The sequence below is a fragment of the Cebus imitator genome, unplaced genomic scaffold (genome assembly GCF_001604975.1).
Source record: "Cebus imitator isolate Cc_AM_T3 unplaced genomic scaffold, Cebus_imitator-1.0 Scaffold338, whole genome shotgun sequence".
In the NCBI taxonomy this organism is placed as follows: domain Eukaryota; kingdom Metazoa; phylum Chordata; class Mammalia; order Primates; family Cebidae; genus Cebus; species Cebus imitator.
This window is the reverse complement of record NW_016107653.1, coordinates 2386572-2394059: the sequence shown is the minus strand read 5'-3', so window position 1 is coordinate 2394059 and position 7488 is coordinate 2386572.

Sequence of the window (7488 nt, the reverse complement as noted above, 5' to 3'; positions counted from 1 at the left end):
GATACAAGGACAGAGACGTGCTAACCCATGGAGACACACACACATAAACACAGAAATATGGACACACAGACACACGGACACACGTGCAAACATGCCCAGGCACACAAAGATGGCACACGTTGTCTACAGGCACACAAGGACACATACACGGACACACACATGGACACACACATGGACACACAGACGGACATACACATCATGGACACATGGACACATGGACACACACATCATGGAAACACAGAGACACACATGATACACACATGACACACATCATGGACACACAGACACACAGATACATCATGGACACATAGAGACACACATGGACACACACAGAGACACACATGGACACACATGGACACACATCATGGACACATACACATGAACACACACATGCAGGACATGCACACACACAGACACACTAGCACAGAGGCATACACCCACAGACAGGCACAGACACACACACATTCACAAACAGGTACATGCACACACAAAAACAGACACAAGAACATGGACATGTGCACACACACACACACACACTGACACAGACACAGAGGAACATGCACATATGCAAACATGTAGACACCCGCACATCTACACAAAGACACACAACAGATAGATGGACATGCGCACACAGTCATGCACACACCCACACACACACAAACCCATGCCGGCCAGCCCCGCCCACGTTGTCCTGCTGCCCTGTTGGATGCTCTGTCCCCGCAGCACTCTGCTTCCCGCGCTGTCCTGGCCCCCCGGGGGCTTCGGGCCCTGGCTCTGCTTCTCCTTCTGTCTCTGCTTGGAGGTGCCACCATGGCACACAGCTTGGACTCTGCCTGGGGAGCGGTGGCACCAGGGATAGTGTGACCCTCCCAATGCCAGGCTCTTGAAGAAAGCAGCAGGTGGCTCCCACATGTGTGAACCACTGAGGCCAGGCTCTTGAGGAAAGCAGCAGATGGCTCCCACATGTGTGACCCCCCTGAGGCCAGGCTCTTGAGGAAGGCAGCAGATGGCCCCCACATGTGCTCGGGAGCAGAACCAGGGCCCGTGCCATGTGCTCAGGCAGTGACTGGACATGTGTCCAGGGGCAGGATGGCTACCCGGCGGCTGCTCCTCTTAGCGGGAGGCCTTGGGAGATGAGCTGGTGCAAGGCTGCCCTGCGCACACCACCTGCCCCAGCCCAGAGCAGGGAGCAAGCCAGGTCCCACTGCAGCAGCCCAGGGAGGTCGGAGCCCAGGCAGGGAAGGCAGGGACCCAAGTCAGGTCTCCACACCCAACAGACAGTGCTATCCCTAACTGGGGCCACCTCTGAGTCCCCACACACACTCTTGGCCCTTTGGGGTCCTGGGCTCTAGGTGTCCCCCAAGGGCCTGTCTGTGCAGGGGATGCAGCACCCACAAATGTCCTCATCCCACTATGGAGCTCAGGTCTCTGTCTGGGTCTTGACAGTTTAGGACAAGCCAGCCAGGATGCAGAATCTGCTCCAAGGGGAGCTGGAGAGCCAGGGCCCTGAGGAGGAGGCGAGGAGGTGAGGAGCGGGCACCTCCCAGCTCAGGCCTCCTGCCTGCGTAGCCCCACAGCACAGGGCAGGACCACACCCCCTGCTTCCCCTGCAGGAGAGTCAGGACTTGCTGGCCGTCGCTCCGCTGGCCCCGATCTCCAGCCCCGGCCTTGTGTCTGTGTGCTGCCTGCACTATCTCAGCCACTCCAGGGCTCCTGGGACAAGACCGGGGGGTCCCTTCCCTGTCCAGCCTCAGCCTGTGCCACCCTGCATCAGGCTGTTGGGGACCCAGCCCATGCCTTGGACAGTGCCTGAACCCCTCCACTGGCTCTCCCCACCCCTGGGCGCAGCACAGCCTAGGGGCCAAGGGTGGGCTTAGAGGAGGGGCCCCAGGGCCTGGTGCTGCTGGGTGCCACCCCAGCCTGACCCTACCCCCTCCTGTGCTGTGTCCCCTGCAGAGGGGGAGGTGAGCGCCGACGAGGAGGGCTTTGAGAACCTGTGGGCCACCGCCTCCACCTTCATCGTCCTCTTCCTCCTGAGCCTCTTCTACAGTACCACCGTCACCCTGTTCAAGGTAGAACAGACAGGGCACGGGGGGCGTGGGGCCCAGTGAGCAGCCGGGGCTGGATGTTCATCATGGAAGCTCCCACCAACCCGCTGGGTCACTTCTGCCTGACTCCCTTCCCAACCAGGGGGAAAGTGCTTCACACTGTCTCTGTTGCCCGCAGGTAAAATGATCCCAACCAAAGAACGAAGAACGTCAGAGACCAGAGAGGAACGCAAGGGTGCTGCTCCAGACCTGGGGTCCCCGCCCTCGTGACCCTTGGCGAGTGTTTCTCTTCCCACCCGGCCTCCAGCTGTGTGCTTCAACACAGGCTTCCTTCTAGACGGGCAGGGGCTGGCTGGCGAGCAGGTCACCACGTTGGCTCTACCCACGCTGCTTTGCTGTGTATACGCTTGTTGCCCTGAAATAAACATGCACATTTTATCCATGAAACGGTTTTCTCATGAGGGATTTTGTTTCTCTTTCAAACCTTTCGTGCTACATGGGCCTCTCAAGGGGGGATCCCAATTCCAAAGGGAGCCATGGGAAAGAGACCTGGGCCAGCACAGGAGCTTTTAAGGCCATGTGCCCAGGACAGGGGCCACAGCAGCAGGCGGCCCAGACTCAGATTGCGAAGTACTCCTGGTTTCTGCTGAGATGGTTGATTGGATCCACAAGTCACATATCCATTCTCTTTCACAAATGGTTGCCCAGATACCTCCTTGGCCTTCTTTCCCAAGAACACTCCTGGACAGGTGGAGAACTTTCCAACCAGAGCACACTATTGGATAGGCAGAGGATTTTCCAGCTGTTCAAGTTGTAGGTCCTGTTTACTGAACACTTCCTTCTTCAATGAACCTGTCTCCTCTCACATGTTACTATAAGCAGTCAGGAGAAATCAGGTTGTGCCTTCCACACTTTTCTTAGAAATCTCCTCAGCCAAACATCCAAGTTCACCACCTGTAAGTCTTACTTACCACGAAGAGAATGCGATTCAACCAAGTGCTTTGCCACTTTATCACAAGGATCTCCTTTCCTCCAGTTTTCAATAACATGTTCCTTATTTCTCTCTGGGGCCTCACCAGAGGCACCTTTAACATTCATATTTCTAGCAACATTCTGTTCATGACAATTTATGTATTCTCTAAGATGACAGGAGTTTTCTCTACAGCTCTCCTCCTTCTAAGCCCCCCCGGGATCATCTTGAATGTCCAAATTTCTACCAGTAATCTTCAAGGAAATCTAGGTTTTTTCTAACATGCACCTCAAAACTCTTCTTGCCTCTACGCATAACCCTGTCCCAAATTCACTTCCACAGTTTTAGGTATCAATTAAATCAGCACCCCACTTCTAAAGCTAAAATCTGTGTTAGTTTCTTATGAGCTATTGTAACAAAGTACCACAGCCGCATGGCTCAAACAACAGAAATGTATTCTCTCCCAGTTCTGGAGGCCAGGTGTCTGAGATCAAGCCGTGGGCAGGGTTGGCTCCTCTGGGTTGGCAGGGAGAACCTGTTCCAGGCATCTGTCCTGGCTTTTGTTGGTTTGCTGGGAATCTCTGGTATTCCTTGGCTTTCAGAAACTGCTCCTCTGTCCCGGTCTTCACCTCCATATAGCATTCTGCCCGTGTGCGTGTCTGCGTCTAGACTTCCCCTTTGCATACAGACACCAGCCACATTGGATCGGAGGCTCACCCTACTCCAGAGTGACCTCATCTTCACTTGATGACATCTGCAAAACTCTACTTCCAAACAAGGGCACATTCTGAGATCCTACGGGTCAGAGCTTCAACATATCCACTTATTTGGAGACACAACTCAACCCATAACAAGCCCCATCCCCAGTGTCTCACCAGTGGTGCTGCAGAGGGAGGCCTGGCTGGGCTGACATCCCAGCACCTCAGGGAAAAGTGAAAACAGCCCAGAGAGGTCCAGGAGGTGGCTGGAGGAAGGGAATTAACGACGTGCTGTTGGGGTGGGAGATTCTGAGGGGAGCCATGCATACCGCCGAGGATGTGGAGGGCTGACAATCCTACTTAGAAAATCCAAGGGAAGGATGTAAATGGGGGAAGGGCTGGGTCACCTAGTGTCTGGGAAAGCAGGGCGGCAGGTTCTGCCCCAAGGGAAAAGGGCAGGATGGGGCCACCGCACCAGATGCCCTCATGTACCAGGCGAAAGAAGGGAACACCTGGCCCCCCTGAGCAGGGACAGTCAGTGTGGGGATGGAAAGACAGAGGAGGAGGCAGAGGGAGCACAGAAAAGGCCTCCATTAGACAAAGATGGGGCACCTGGGGCCACCAGGCACCCAGCAAGGACCCTGCACTCGCTCAGGATTGCAGGCCCTTTAAAAGAAAGTGTGCCCATTCCTAATTGAGATCATTGCTGAGCCAAGAACTTTTCACTGGGGAGAGTATGAGCCAGTGTCTAATATCAATTCAATACTCCTGGAGTGGGACGCTTTTGAGAGTGGAGGTTGCTGATGAGGGAGAGCTCAGTCACCGCTGCCTCCACCCCGTCTCCCACCCCCACACTGACTGTCCTGCTCAGGTGGGACCAGGCGTTCCTGTCTTCCGCCTGGTACACGAGGTCATCCGGTGTGGCGGTGGCCCCACCCTCCTGCCTTTCTCCCTGGGCACCCAGGTCTCCAGGAAAGGGAGTCTGAGATCCAGGCCCAGCAGGGAGCCACACATTCTGGGACCTGCCACCCCTACAGCCTGCTGATCACGAGTGACAGCCCTTACAAGGGGCCAGGCCAGCTCATGGGCTTGTCCCAGCACCAGAGCCCCTGGGCCAGGCATCAGGGACAGGAGAAGCCAATCCCACCAGCTCCTCCTAAGCCACTCAGAGGGCCAGACACAGGGCCTTCTGCAGGGCTATGGCACCCCATGCTCCCTGCAGGGCAGCTGAGGACCAGTGGCTGGGGACCTGGGCAGTGGGGCCACACAGCTCCCACAGCTCCTAGGCCCTCTGCTCCCCAGCTTGAGTGCCCCTCCTCTCCTCAGGGGCCCAAGGGAAGTGGTTCCCAGAGAGATGGGGGGCAACAGGGAAGGTGGAGGGCCCAGGAGTGGCCAGAGGGGCACCAAAGCCTCTGGAGGAAAGACCCCTCCCTTCCAGGGGCTCTGGCAACAGCAGCGCAGTGACCGCAAGGCCACGGGTCCCACTCAGTTATTCTGACTCACAGCACAGGAGCGGCAGCAGGCCACTCAGCCCAGCCCTCCTGGACCCCTTTTCCCTAGCTCCCCCACCTGCCTGCTGCCAGGGTCCCCTGCCTTGCCCCTCACCCTGAGAGCCTCCAGCCTCAGACTCCTGCTGTGTCTGTCTTCCAGGGTCTACCCGGTCTCCGGACGTGTTCCCCATCACATCAGCGTGCCAGCTCCCGAAGAATGACAGCTCCGTGGCCCTGGCCTGCTTAATAACTGGGTACAACCCGAAGCCCGTGAATGTCACCTGGTACCTGGGGACACAGATCCAGCTGCAGAGGAGCTTCCCTGAGGTACAAGGAAAAGCGGAGAGCTACACGACCAGCAGCCAGCTCTCCACCCCTGTCCCCCTGCAGCACCAAAGCAAGTACAAATGTGTCGTCTGGCATGTCCCCAGCAACAACAGCACGGAGAAGACCTTCCGCCAGCCGGGTAGGTCGCCCTGGTGATCACCCAGAAAGGCCCCAGGACCCCCACACCTTCCACTCAGGGCCTGACCACAAGGACAGAAGCAAGGACTGGGCCGTGAGGCGGCCCCAACTCCCCTCTCCTCCCACTGTTTGTACCCCCACTGGCCCTCCCCGCTCAGTCCCTCTCCCTTGGCCCCTCTGCTCCCTCTCTCTGCAGCCCCATCTCCCAACATTCAGATCCTTTTCCTTCCAGACCCTTCCCCCAACTGCATGGAGGCAGCTTGCTCAGCAAAGGTGGTTGTCGAGCAGGGGCCCCCCACAACCAAGCTCCCACCCCATGCTGCACCCCTCCCTTCTGCCCCCCTGGCTGCCATGCCCCCTCTTCCTGTCCACAACCCCACCCCTGGAACCCGCGTGCCCTCTGCCCTCACCCTCACCCACACTGCTCCTTGGATTTCAGAGTCTTGGAAGGCACAGTCCCCCTCAGTGTCCACCACACCACCCCAAACACCATCCCAAGCAGAGGGCAGCCCCTCCAAGGCAAGCAGAATCCCAGCTGCCACCAGGAACACAGGTGAGAAGCCCTTTCCCTGCACACCCCACCCCACCTACCTGCTCATTCCTCACCTGCCTCCTCGAGGCAACCCTTCACAACTCCTTGTCTAAGTCTCCAAGTCACATGTTGGGTAAGGAAAGGGACGTTGAACTGCCTCTAACAAACCCCTACCTCCAGTCAGCCCCGGCCTGCGGGCCAGCAGATGCCAAACAGCCACAGACTCCCAGAGCGGACGCAGGCCAGCTCCAGGACTCCCTGGCCCATTGGACCCAGCTCCACACCGCTGAGCTGAGGCGTGGACACGTGCGCAGCCTCACAGGGAGCCACCGTGCCAAGGCGGCCCAGCGTGTGGACTCACCAGTCACTCGGGCGGCAGCGGCCCCTCCCCGTGACCCTCGCCTCCCCCAGGCCTGGCTATCTCCAAGTGCTGAGTCCTGGTAGCCAGCCTGCTTCTCCCCCTCACCCTGCCTGCCACCCCAGAATGGTGGAGGAAAGAGAGTCCTCTGCAGGAAGTTTATCTGAGAAGTCCGAGGCTTGTGGCTGAACTGCCTGAGATGGCCACGTGGCCGGGGAGGGGTTCCGTGTTCCAGAGAACCCAGGTACATGCCTGACCCTCTCTGAGCAGGGTGGCAAGTGTTAGGAGAAGTGCAGTGAGGTGGGTACACCCACAGGCAGAATGGCTGTCCCTCACCCACCCTCTGGGGTGTGGTCAAGCTCTGCCAAAGGTATGGCACAGCCATGGTGGCCCCTGCCTGGATGGGCGGTCACAGTGCCCTCACCCTGGGCCAGGATCTGCCTCCACTCTGCAGGTACAGAAACGTGACATTCCCGTCCGTAAACGCTCCTAGCCCCGGGGCTTGGGGTGGCCGATCAGATGCAGGGAGATGGGCCAGAGCCTCCCGTGAGAACCGTGAGGGTAGCCACTCCCTGAGCCAGACACCTGCATTCGTCCCCCTCCGCCCTTCTCATGGGCAGTGGCAACTCAGCAACTAAATGAGCTGAGTGCATTGGCGGCCAGCCCTGGAGCCCGATCACACCCCACGGCCCCTGTCTGCTTGTGGAGGTGCTTCCCCTGCGCAGCCTCCGAGAGGACGGCCAAGTGCTCTTACTCAGACCACAGCCTCCTGAGTAGCTGGGATTACAGGTGTGCACCACCATGCTCGGCTAATTTTTGTATTTTTAGTAGAGACAGGATTTTGTCATGTTGGCCAGGCTGCTCTCAAACTCCTGACCTCAGGGCCAGAAGAATTGCTTGAACCAGGGAGGTAGAGGTTGCAGTGAG